The sequence below is a fragment of the Mustela lutreola genome, chromosome 4 (assembly GCF_030435805.1).
Source record: "Mustela lutreola isolate mMusLut2 chromosome 4, mMusLut2.pri, whole genome shotgun sequence".
Taxonomy (NCBI): domain Eukaryota; kingdom Metazoa; phylum Chordata; class Mammalia; order Carnivora; family Mustelidae; genus Mustela; species Mustela lutreola.
The window spans coordinates 71435180-71448532 of NC_081293.1; positions in this window are offsets into that span (position 1 = coordinate 71435180).

Sequence of the window (13353 nt, forward strand, 5' to 3'; positions counted from 1 at the left end):
AAGATTATTCACCACGACCAAGTGGGATTTATTCCAGGGCTGCAAGGTTGGTTCAACATCCGCAAATCAGTCAATGTGATACAACACATCAATAAAAGTAAGAACAAGAACCATATGATACTCTCAATAGATGCTGAAAAAGCATTTGACAAAGTACAGCATCCCTTCCTGATCAAAACTCTTCAAAGTGTAGAGATAGAGGGCACATACCTCAATATCATCAAAGCCATCTATGAAAAACCCACCGCAAATATCATTCTCAATGGAGAAAAACTGAAAGCTTTTCCACTAAGGTCAGGAACATGGCAGGGATGTCCATTATCACCACTGCTATTCAACATAGTACTAGAGGTCCTAGCCTCAGCAATCAGACAACAAAAGGAAATTAAAGGCATCCAAATCGGCAAAGAAGAAGTCAAATTATCACTCTTCACAGATGATATGATACTATATGTGGAAAACCCAAAGACTCCACTCCAAAACTGCTAGAACTTATACAGGAATTCAGTAATGTGTCAGGATATAAAATCAATGCACAGAAATCAGTTGCATTTCTCTACACCAACAGCAAGACATAAGAAATCCCATCTTCTTTCATTTATTCATTTCAAACCATAAGTGACTCTTAATCTCACAAAACAAGGAGTCAATCCCATTTACAATTGCACCCAAAACCATAAGATACCTAGGAATAAACCTAACCTAAGAGACACAGAATCTATACTCAGAAAACTATAAAGTACTCATGAAAGAAATTGAGCAAGACACAAAGAAATGGAAAAATGTTCCATGCTCCTGGATTGGAAGAATAAATATTGTGAAAATGTCTATGCTACCTAAAGCAATCTACACATTTAATGCAATCCCTATCAAAGTACCATCCATCTTTTTCAAAGAAATGGAACAAATAATTCTAAAATTTATATGGAACCAGAAAAGACCTCGAATAGCTAAAGAGATATTGAAAAAGAAAGCCAACGTTGGTGGCATCACAATCCCGGACTTCAAGCTCTATTACAAAGCTGTCATCATCAAGACAGCATGGTACTGGCACAAAAACAGACCCATAGATCAATGGAACAGAATAGAGAGCCCAGAAATAGACTCTCAACTCTATGGTCAACTATTCTTCGACAAAGCAGGAAAGAATGTCCAATGGAAAAAAGACAGCCTCTTCAATAAATGTTGCTGGGAAAATTGGACAGCCACATGCAGAAAAATGAAATTGGACCATTTCCTTACACCACACACAAAAATAGACTCAAAATGGATGAAGGACCTCAATGTGCGAAAGGAATCCATCAAAATCCTTGAGGGGAACACAGGCAGCAACCTCTTCGACCTCAGCCGCAGCAACATCTTCCTAGGAACAACGCCAAAGGCAAGGGAAGCAAGGGCAAAAATGAACTATTGGGATTTCATCAAGATCAAAAGCTTTTGCACAGCAAAGGAAACAGTTCACAAATTCAAAAGACAACTGACAGTATGGGAGAAGATATTTGCAAACGACATATCAGATAAAGGACTAGTGTCCAGAATCTATAAAGAACTTAGCAAACTCAACACCCAAAGAACCAATAATCCAATCAAGAAATGGGCAGAGGACATGAACAGACATTTCTGCAAAGAAGACATCCAGATGGCCAACAGACACATGAAAAAGTGCTCCATATCACTCGGCATCAGGGAAATACAAATCAAAACCACAATGCGATATCACCTCACACCAGTCAGAATGGCTAAAATCAACAAGTCAGGAAATGACAGATGCTGGCGAGGATGCGGAGAAAGGGGAACCCTCCTACACTGTTGGTGGGAATGCAAGCTGGTGCAACCTCTCTGGAAAACAGCATGGAGGTTCCTCAAAATGTTGAAAATAGAACTGCCCTATGACCCAGCAATTGCACTACTGGGCATTTACCCTAAAGATACAAACGTAGTGATCCAAAGGGGCACGTTTACTCGAATGTTTATAGCAGCAATGTCCACAATAGCCAAACTATGGAAAGAACCTAGATGTCCATCAACAGATGAATGGATCAAGAAGATGTGGTATATATACACAATGGAATACTATGCAGCCATCAAAAGAAATGAAATCTTGCCATTTGCGACAACATGGATGGAACTAGAGCGTATCATGCTTAGCGAAATAAGTCAAGCAGAGAAAGACAACTATCATATGATCTCCCTGATATGAGGAAGTGGTGATGCAACATGGGGGCTTAAGTGGGTATGAGAAGAATAAATGAATGAAGATGGGATTGGGAGGGAGACAAACCATAAGTGACTCTTAATCTCACAAAACAAACTGAGGGTTGTTGGGGGGAGGGGGTTCGGGAGAAGGGGGTGGTATTATGGACATTGGGGAGGGTATGTGTTTTGGTGAGTGCTGTGAAGTGTGTAAACCTGGTGATTCACAGACCTGTACCCCTGGGGATAAAAATATATGTTTATAAAAAATAAAAAATTATATTAAAAAAATAATAATACCAATAGAAGTGAACTTACTTAGTCCTTATTCTTCCTCATGACCGAGATAACCGACGGCCATTTATCTGATTTGCAAGAATGATTTCTTCACAATTATTTTGCCTCAGAACTACAACTGCCATATCTAAAATGAATATGTCTAGTTACATTTGAATTTGATATAAACAACAATTACTTTAGTATAAGTATGCCCCATGCGGTATTTGGGATATACTCCTTGTAAAAAATTACTCATTTTTTTATCTGAAGTTCAGAATTTATATATCACCCTGGATTTTTTTCTGCTAAATCTAGCAACCTTATTCAGAGGAAAAATGATAATATTAAAACATTTATAAGCTTATAAAACAAAGCAAATCATTTATACCAATGTGAGGTAGGGAAAAATTAGTATACTTTATAAACCCATCTTGATATTCCTGTGACAAGATTCCTTCAAGTATCTTGAAGGTACATAGGGGCTCTGACAAACCTGACTGAACTTGAATTGATACAGGGAATTATACAAAAAAAATAAGTGAAAAACTATCTTCTGTGCAGTTTCCAATAGTCAGGAGCATCCCGGCAACCACATGAAAACAATCGTGCACATTACAGGAATGTAATTATTTCTTTTATTTATCATGATTTTGACTTGCAAGAAATTTAGCTAGCTACAATGTGCTACCCAATGACCCACCTCCTCTTCCCATTTTCCTCAAAAATAGATACTTGTTATAATTAATCTTTGAACTATTAACTTTCTAGAAAAACTTTTTCACTTACAGAGAGAAATCATTCCCAATGACCCACCATTTCCAACTGCTGCCCTGTTAAATTTTCATGCATTGAAATTCACTTTTCACTAATGGTATGGCTCTGCCTCCAATCAACTCTGAAATGAGCAAGTCCATCGTCTTTCACTATCTTTTTTTTTTTTCTGTTTTCTTTTTCATGGATACAATGATCCTCAAGGCAACATCTATCACACAGCTTCTGGGATTCTGGGCTAATGCAAATTGGAAATGCCTTTCATCAGATCTGCATGACCCTGGATGCACGGGAGAGCAGTTGTCACCAGACTGCTCTGTGTAGCTGCAGGAGGGAGTGTTTTCTGCCCGCAGTAGAGGCATCTCTAAATGGCTGTCAATTCGCATTTCTCCCAATCCCCTCAGCAAGCATTGACTATCAAGTTCAGGGAAGTGTGCTTCAGATCACAGACCCAGCAGGTCCTACTGCCAGGAACTGATCCACCTGCCTGGAGAGACAAGGGAATGACCACCCAGGATGAGAGAAGGAAACAGACCATCTCTGCCCAGCATTCTCCATGGGGCTGTCAGCTCACCCATCTCTGCTTTGTCAAAATGTTCAAGTCAGGGAATGTTTTGTTTCCCGTTCTTCCTGACAGCTCTTTTATACATTCTGTTTATTATTTAGGCTATACCACCTGGTACCATAAAAAATAATATTCAAGTTGTATGAAGATAATAATCGTAAATTTGGCAGATCATTCAGGGCCACGGGAGGCTATCAGTTTCCCAGAAAATGGCAATATGGCTGTGCACGCGATAGGAATCTGAAAATATATATGTATATCATCTGCCCTATTTTAAAAAAATGCATCCACCATCAGACCATTTCACAGCCCATAACTGTTCCACCCTACCCTAAGGCTCCATCATCTTCTACCTTGATACTGCAACAGGCTCCTAACTACTCTTCATGTTTCCACTCTTGCTCTCATCCATCTAGTCCCTGCATAGAGACCAGAGTGATCTTTATAAAATGTGAGTTAGGTCATTTCACTCTTTTGCTCAAAATACTAGCATGGCTTCTCTCACACTCGGAATAGAACCCCCAATTCTCACCATGGACTCCTCCTTTCAGGATGGAGCCCTGTATGAGCTTGGTCCTGACTTCCTTTCGGATATATTCCATACTTTTCTCCCCTTACTCTCTCTGCTCTCGGCAAAATTAGTCATTTCACAAAAATCCTAAGAATTACTCCATTTCTCAGGTCTTTGTCCTTACCAGCTCATGACCCTCCCACACATTTTCTTGGTTTTCTGCTTTCCTGTATTCAAGTTTTTGTTCAACTGTCGCACTGTCATCGTTGTGTTCTCTGATCACCAGCGTCATATGATTTCAATCCTAACTTGCTTTTCTCCCTTATATAGCTTCCTGAAAATATATTCTAGGTATTTTTCTTCACTGTTACGTTTCTCCCATTAGAATGTAAGTCTACTAAAAGCAAGAACTTAGTTATTTTATTTACTTATTTATTTTTCCTTCTGGACTCTCAATAGCTGGAGGTGTCTGGTGTGGTTTAGACACTAAAAGAATTAATCTATTATTTGCATCTTTCATAAATTTAAGGAAATCACAAGTAGAAACTTAAGGATATGGTTCATTGGCCCAAATTATAAATAATGGTCTTTGATTATTAAATTAAAAAAAAAAGATTTTATTTACTTATTTGAGAGAGAGAGGTTGAACATACAAGCAGGGGTGGAGGGCAGAGGGAGAAGCAGACTCCTCACTGAGCAGGAAGCCTGATATGGGGCTCAATCCTAGGACCTGAGATCATGACCTGAGCTGAAGTCAGATCCTCAACTGAATGAGCCACCCAGGTGCCCCTAAATGTTTTTTTCTTTAGAATAATTGCCTTTCTGTATTTCTTATCCCTTCTTAGCCAAGTAGACTGATAGAAATTTTCACTAACTTTGAAGAAGCAAACTGAATATTTAAGGAACTGAGTTTTGAAGAGCACAGACACTGTCCAACTGCAGAATTCATTAATTTTTCTGACTTCTCTCTTTCTTATCACTTGATTAAGTGTGTTCTGATGGCCATGTCTGGCCTCTGTGCATGGAAATGTATGTGCCTTTCCACCTCCCTCTCTCTCTTTCCCTCAGTCCCCCCTCTGTCACCCTTTCTCTCTCTTTCCCTCTGTCCTTCTATCTCTTCCTCTCTTTCCCTCCCTTCCCTCTCTTTCCAACTCTCTCCCTGTCTCTCAACCATCCATCTATCTCACTATCTAAGTGTCTATCATCATGTATCTTTCTATATTCTGGAGATTCATTGTCCATAATTTAAAGCAATGTTGTCCGAATAAGAGAATTTTGTTTACTTTCATTCTCTCTCAACAAAATATTTCAAACGCACCCACTAATCTCTGTTTATATCAGACATTTCCTAAGGGAAATTTGCTCTATGAGCCCAGGCAGAGAAACTGTCTGATAGTAGAAAATTCAGCCTATTATCAGTAGATTTAATGTTATTTAGGTATTTTCCTAGATAATCAGTATATAATAATGATTTTTTTTCTTTTCAGTTATATTTTTTTTTCTTTTCAGTTATATTTTATTTTATTTTATTTTATTGATTATTTATTTATTTATTTATTTGACAGACAGAGATCACAAGCAGGCAGAGAGGCAGGCAGAGACAGAGAGAGGGGAAAGCAGGCTCCCTACTGAGCTGGATCCTGGCTGGATCCCAGGACCCTAGGATCATGACCTGAGCCAGAGGCAGAGGCTTTAACCCATTGAGCCACCCAGGTGCCCCTTTTCAGTCATATCTTAAATAAAATTTTTTCCATGTCAATTTTCACAAATTCTGAAGAATGCCATTATACAAGACAATGTCAGTAGGCTACCATTAAGCTTTCAGAATTTACTCTTCCCATGTATGTCAAACAATTTCTTACTACAGCCTTTTATGGATATTCTCTGCATGGCTATATTCTCTGGCTAAGGAAATATGCTCTGTGTGGAGTTTGTGGGAAATTCATGGCTCTGGGAGCAGCCTTCAACCAGTGGCATATGGAGACCAGATGATTAATGGAGTTCTGGTCCTATTTCAACTCCTGTTGAAAACAAGAGGTCTGCAGCCCTGCCTTATGGTCATTTCCCTGGCCTGGCAAGGGCATAATTTGGATGGATACACTTAGCAGCTGCAGACCGCTAATAATGGTTCTATAACATGTGGAGAAAGAGGGGTGGTAGAAGGCAAACAAAATGGGCATCCTAACATTGCCTCACATCCCAGTGAATGAGAAGTGACACAGCATGGTAGGTAGAATGTATATGATCATAAGGATTCAGATCTGCATTTAGATTAGTAAAGCTTTACTGCACATCAAGCTATTCCAAAATTTAGTGGCTGGAAACAAAGCGTATGCCATTGCTCTACAGTCAGCTCGATGTCTCTGCTTGTCTGCATTGAGTCTGCCTGAGCTCACACATCTGGGGTAAGCTGATGGTTAGCTGGAACAGACTGGTCTAAGGTGGCCTTACACACCTTACATACTGCCAGCTGGCCGAAACATACTTTTCTCCCATGTAATCATTCCCTCTTTCTCAGTTCTCTCTGTTGTTGCTTCTCGATATCTCCTCTCTTCTCCTTTTGTTTCTTCTTTTTCTCCACTTAACTTGGAAATCTGGCAATATTCTAGGTGGGTATGGGGCCTTCTGATCTTCCCTGTTTTTACTACAATGACAATATAAAGACAGTCCTGTGTCCTTCAATCTATATTCTGATGCCTCTAAATTTAGACCTCTAAACCCTAACCATTTTGTTAGATTACAGATTCTCACCAGGGAGAGGAAAAGAGCACTACACATACCAGTCCAACTATGACCCCAGCAGTGGGCTGTGAACAGATATCTGGTCTGGATGCAGGCCCCGCCCACCAACTAAAGCTTCTCAGGGGACAACACAGGGAGAAGGCCCAGTAGTTAGGTGCTACTGCAGCTCTGACAAACAACTAGTTTGACTCAATTCCAGTCCAAGGCAGCCCCAGACTGGTCCACTAATAACATAGGGAATAAACAAACACTATGCACAACAGACAAAGAGAGCACAGATGATTGAACTGAAGGCAAAAGTGGCTGAGCCACAACAGAAGGGCACACACACAACACACAGAGGAGATACCCCTGATGTGTCAAGTTCCAGGGAACAGGGGACCCCCCACTGCAGGGTACTACACTACATCTTCTTTATAAAGCCACTACCTGCAAGAGTAGAAGGCATAGCTGACTTTCCTAACATGCAGAAACAGACACAGAGAGTTAGATAAAATGAGAAGACAGAGAAATATGTCCTAAATGAAAGAACAGGACTAAAACCACAGCAAGAGACCTTGCCATCAAACGGAGATAAGGAATATGCCTGACAGAAAATTTAAAGTAAATGGCCATAAAAATCCTAACTGGATTTGAGAAAAGAATGGGGGAGCTCATTGAGACACTTAAACAGATAGAACACAAACAAACAAACAAACAAACAAAAGAAATCAATCAGAGCTGAAGAACACAACAAGAGAAACTAAAAATACACTAGATGGAATAAATAGTAGACTAAAATAACCAGAAGAACAAATGACTGATGTGGAGGACAGACTAATGGAAAGCAATTGAACTGAACAGATGAGAAAAAAAAAATATGCAAGACAAGAATACACCTGGAACTCAGCAACACCATCAAGCATAATAAACATTCACATTCTAGGAATCACAGAAGGAGAAAAGAAGAAGGGGGACAGAAAATATATTTGAAGAAATAATTGCTGAAAACTTCCCAAATCTAGGTAAAGAAACAGAAATTTAGATGCAGGAAGCACAGAGATTGCCAGCAAAATCAACTCAAGGAGTTACACACCAAAACGGATAGTAATTAAGATGCCTAAAAGTAGAAATAAAGAGAATTTAAAAGCAGCAAGAGTATAAAATAGTTAACATACAAGGGAAACCCCATGAAGCTATCAGCTAATTTTTCAATAGAACCTTTGCAGGCCAGAAAGGGTGGCATGATAGATTCACATTGCTGAAAAGGAAAATCTGTAGCAAAGAATACTCTATCCAGCAAGGCTACCATTCACAATAAAGAGAGAGATGGTTTCCAATAAACAAAAGTGAAAGGAATTCAAGGCCACTAAAATCAGCCCTATAAGAAATAATAATGGGGACTCTGTGAGTGAAAAGGAAGATTATAAGCAAGAGTAAGGAAAGTAGGAAGCATAAAAGCAGTAAAAATAAGTATATCTGCAAAAATCAGTGGTGGAACTCATAAAATAAATGGATGTAAAATATAACACCATGGCTCTAAACTGTGGGGTAAAAGGAGTGAAGAATGAGTTCAAACTTAAACGACCATCAACTTAATATACATGGCTATATGCAAAGGATGTTATATACGAAACTAATGGTAACCACAAATCAAAATCAGTAATAGATATGCAAAAAATAAAGGGAAGGAATACATATACATCACTAGAGAAAACCAACTAATCATGAGAGAAAGATCAAGAGAAGAAAGGATCACAGAAAAACTACAAAACAACTACAAAACAAGAAAATGGCAATCAATGCATACCTATCAACAATTACTTTGAATATAAATGGAATAAATGCTCCAATCCAAAGACAGAGTGATGGAATGCATTTCAAAAAAAAAAAAAAAAATGAGAACCACCTATATGCTACCTAATGAGACTCACTTCAGACCTAAAGATACTACACATTGAAAGTGAAGGAACGGGAAAATACTTATCATGCAAATGGATGTCAAAAGAAAGCCTGGATAATAATAGTTAATATTGGAAAAATAGACTTTAAAACAAATGAAGGTAACAAGAGACAAACAAAAACAAAAAAGAGACAAAAAATACCATTATAAAATTGTAAAGGGAAAAATTAAAAACAAGATGTAGTAATTGTAAGTATTTATGTATCCAATATGGGAACACACACATATTTAAAGCAATTAATAACAAACATAAAGGAAGTAACTGATCATAATTTAAAAACAGTAGGTGACTTTAAACCCACTTACATCAATAAACAGATCATCCAATCAAAAAATCAACAAGGAAACAGTGGCTTTCAACAACACATTGGACCATATGAATTTAACAGATATGTTCAGAACATTCCATCCTAAAAGAACAGAATACACATTCTTTCCAAGTGCCCATGGAATGTTCTCCAGAAGAGATCACATATTAGGTCACAAAATGAGCCTCAGTAAATTCAAATAGATTGAAATCACACCATGTATCATTTCTGACCAAAATGCTATGAAACTAGAAATCAACTACAACAAAAAAATCTCAACAGAGCACAAATACATGGTGGTTAAATAACATGTTACTAAACAATGAATGGGTCAACCAAGAAATCACAGAGCAAATAAAGAAAATATATGGAGACAAATGAAAATAAAATCACAATGGTCAAAAATCTTTCAGATACAGCAAATGTGCTTCTAAGAGAGAGGTTGATAGCAACACAGGCCTCAAGACGTAAGAAAAAAATCTTAAACAATCTAACCTTACACTTAAAGAAGCTAGAAAAAGGACAAAAGCCAAAAATCAGCAGAGAATAAAGATTAGAGCAGAAATAAACAAAATGGAAACTAAAAAGTCAAGGGAGGGGTGCCTGGGTGGCACAGTGGGCTAAGCCTCTGCCTTCAGCTCAGGTCATGATCCCAGGGTCCCAGGATTGAACCCTGCTTCAGGCTCTCTGCTCAGCAAGAAGCCTGCTTCCCCACCTCCCAGCCCCGGCTCTCTGCCAACTTGTGATTTCTCTGTCAAATAAATAAATAAAACCTTAAAAAAAATATATCAAGGGAACAGATGAATGGAACCAAGAGTTGGTTCTCTGAAAAGATCGACAAATTGATAACACTTTCAGCCAGGTTCTTCAAAAATGAAGGAGAGGGAGGGAAATAGAGAACTCAATAAACAAAATCAGAAATGAAAGATGAGAGTAACAATCAATACCACAGAAATATAAAGGATCCTAAGAGAATATTATGAAAAATTATATGCTAACAAATTGGACAATATAGAAGAAATGGATAAATTCCTATAAACATAACCACACAAAACTTAAGCAAGAAGAAATAGAAAACTTGAACAGACTAAATACCATCAAAGGAATTGACTCAGTTACCAAAAAAACTCTCAAAAAAAAAAAAAAAAAACCTCCAGGACAGACAGCTTCACAGGTGAATTTTACCAAATATTTAAAGAAAACCTATCCTCTCAAATTATTCAAAACTACAGAAGAGGAAAGAAAACTTTCAGATTCATTCTGTGAAGAGAGCATTAATTACCCTGATACCAAAACCTGATGAAGACATTATAAAAAAGGGAACCACAGGCCAATATCCCTGATGAACATAGATGTAAAGATCTTCAACAAAATATCAGGAAACTGAATCCAACAATATATTAAAAAATCATTCACCACAATCTGGTGGGAGTTATTCCTAGGTTGTAAGGGTGACTCAATATTTGCAAATCAATAATTGTGATACGTCATATCAAGAAGAAAAAGGGGAAGGACCATATGATCATTTCAATAGATTTAGAAAAAGCATTTGACAAAGTACAACATCCATTCATAATAAAGATCATCAACAAAGTAAAAGAACAAGACAGGGATGCTTACTCTCACCACTGTTGATCAACATAGTACTGGAAATCCTAGCTACAGGAACCAGACAAGAAAAAGGAAAAAATGGCATACAAATTGGTACAGAAGAAGTAAAAACCTTTCATTATTTGCAGATGGCATGATACTCTATACAAAAATCCCTAAAAACTCCACCAAGAAACTATAAGAACTGATAAATGAATTCAGTAATGTTGTAGGATACAAAATCAATGTACAGAAATCCACTGCATTCCTATACACTAATAATGAAGAAACAGAAAAAGAAATTAAGAAAACAAACCCAGTTACAGTTGCACCCAAAATAATATATAAATAATAATAATTCATGGGTTGGAAGAACATGTATTATTAAAATGCCCATACAAAAGCTATCTACAGATTTAATACTATCCATATAAAAATACCAACATTATCTTTCACAGAACTAGAGCAAACAATCCTAAAATTTGTGTGGAGCCACGTAAGACCCTTAGAACAATCTTGAAAAACAAAAAGCGGGAGGTATCACAATTCCAGATTTCAAGTTATACCACAAAGCTGTAGTGATCAAAACAGTATGGTACAGGCATAAGACAGACACACAAATCAATGGGACAGGAGAGAAAGTCCCAAACCAAACTCATAATTATATGGTTTATATTTGACAAAAAAAGGCAAGAATATGCAATTGAAAAAAGACGATTGTCTCCAACAAATAATGTTGGGAAAACTGGACAGCTATAAGCAAAAGAATGAAACTGGACCACTTTCTTTTTTCTTCTTTTTTTTTTTTTTAAGATTTTATTTATTTATTTGACAGAGGGAGAGATCGCAAAGTAGGCAGAGCAGCAGGCAGAGAGAGAGAGGTGGGAAGCAGGCTCCCTGCTGAGCAGAGAGCCCGACGTGGGGCTTGATCCCAGGACCCCGAGATCATGACCTGAGCTGAAGGCAGATGCTTTAACCCACTGAGCCACCCAGGCGCCCCCTGGACCACTTTCTTATACCATACACAAAAATAAGCTCAAAATGGTTTAAGGACCTAAATATGAGACCTGATACCATAAAAATCTTAGAAAACAGCACAAACAATATTCTCTGACATTGGCTGTATCAACATTTTTCTAGAAATGTCCTTGAGGCAAAGAAAACAACAGCAAAAATAAACTATGGAGACTACATCAAAATAAAAAGCTTCTACACAGCAAGAGAAACTACCAACAAAACTAAAAGACAACCTACCAAGTGGGAGAAGATATTTGCAGATGACACATCTAATAAAGGGTTAGTGTCCAAAATATATAAAGCACTGATACAACTCAATACCAAAAAATCCCCAAATGATCCAATTACAAAATGGGGTGAAGACATGGGTAGACATTTTTCCAAAGAAGATATTTGGATGGCCAAAATAAGGAAAGACAAATCAAAACTACAGTAAGTTATCACTTTATACCTGTCAGAATAGCTAAAATAAAAACACAAGAAACAAGTTTTGGTGAGGATGTACACAAAAAAGAACCCTATTGCACTGCTGGTGTGACTGCAAACTGGGACAGTCATTCTGGAAGACAGTGTGGAGTTTCCTCAAAAATTAAAAATAGAACTACCCTATGATCCAGTTATTCCACTACTGGGTTTTTACCCCAAGAATATGAAAATACTAATTAAAAAAGATATATGAGTCCCTATGTTGATTGCATCTTTATATATAATAGCCAAATTATGGAAGCAGCCCAAGTATCCATCCACAAATGAATGGATAAAGAAGATATGGTATACATATAATGGAATATTATTCAGCCATAAAAAAGAATGAAATCTTGCCCTTTGCAACAACACAGATGGAGCTAGAGAGTATAATGCTATGCAAAATATCAGCCAATGGATGACAAGTACCATATGATTTCACTCATATGTGGAATTTACAAAACAAAACAAATGAACCCAGAAAAAAGGATACAAACCAAGAAACAGACTCTTAACTATAGAAAACAAATCTGATGGTCACCAGAATGGAGGGGGGGATGGGTGAAACAGGTGATGGTGAGTAAGCGTACATTTATCATGATGAGCACTGAGTAATGTAGAGAATTGTGAATCACTATATTGTGTACTTGAAACTAACACAACACTATGAGAACCACACTGGAATTAAAAAAAAAAAAAAACTTGACAGCCTTTCTTTTTCTTTTTTTAGACTTTTTTTTTTTTTTTAATAGCAGTTTTAGTTTTGTAACAAAATCTAGAGGCCAATACAGAGCTTTTCTGCATATCCCGACAGATGCACACACCCACTGCCTCCTCCAACATCAACATCACTCACCAGATGGGGCAGTTAGTACTAAGGCAGAACCTACAACAACACAACATAACCAAAAAGGGGAAGTAAACAAATAAAAACACTTCAATGCTTACAAAAGGCAGAGGAAAATGAGCA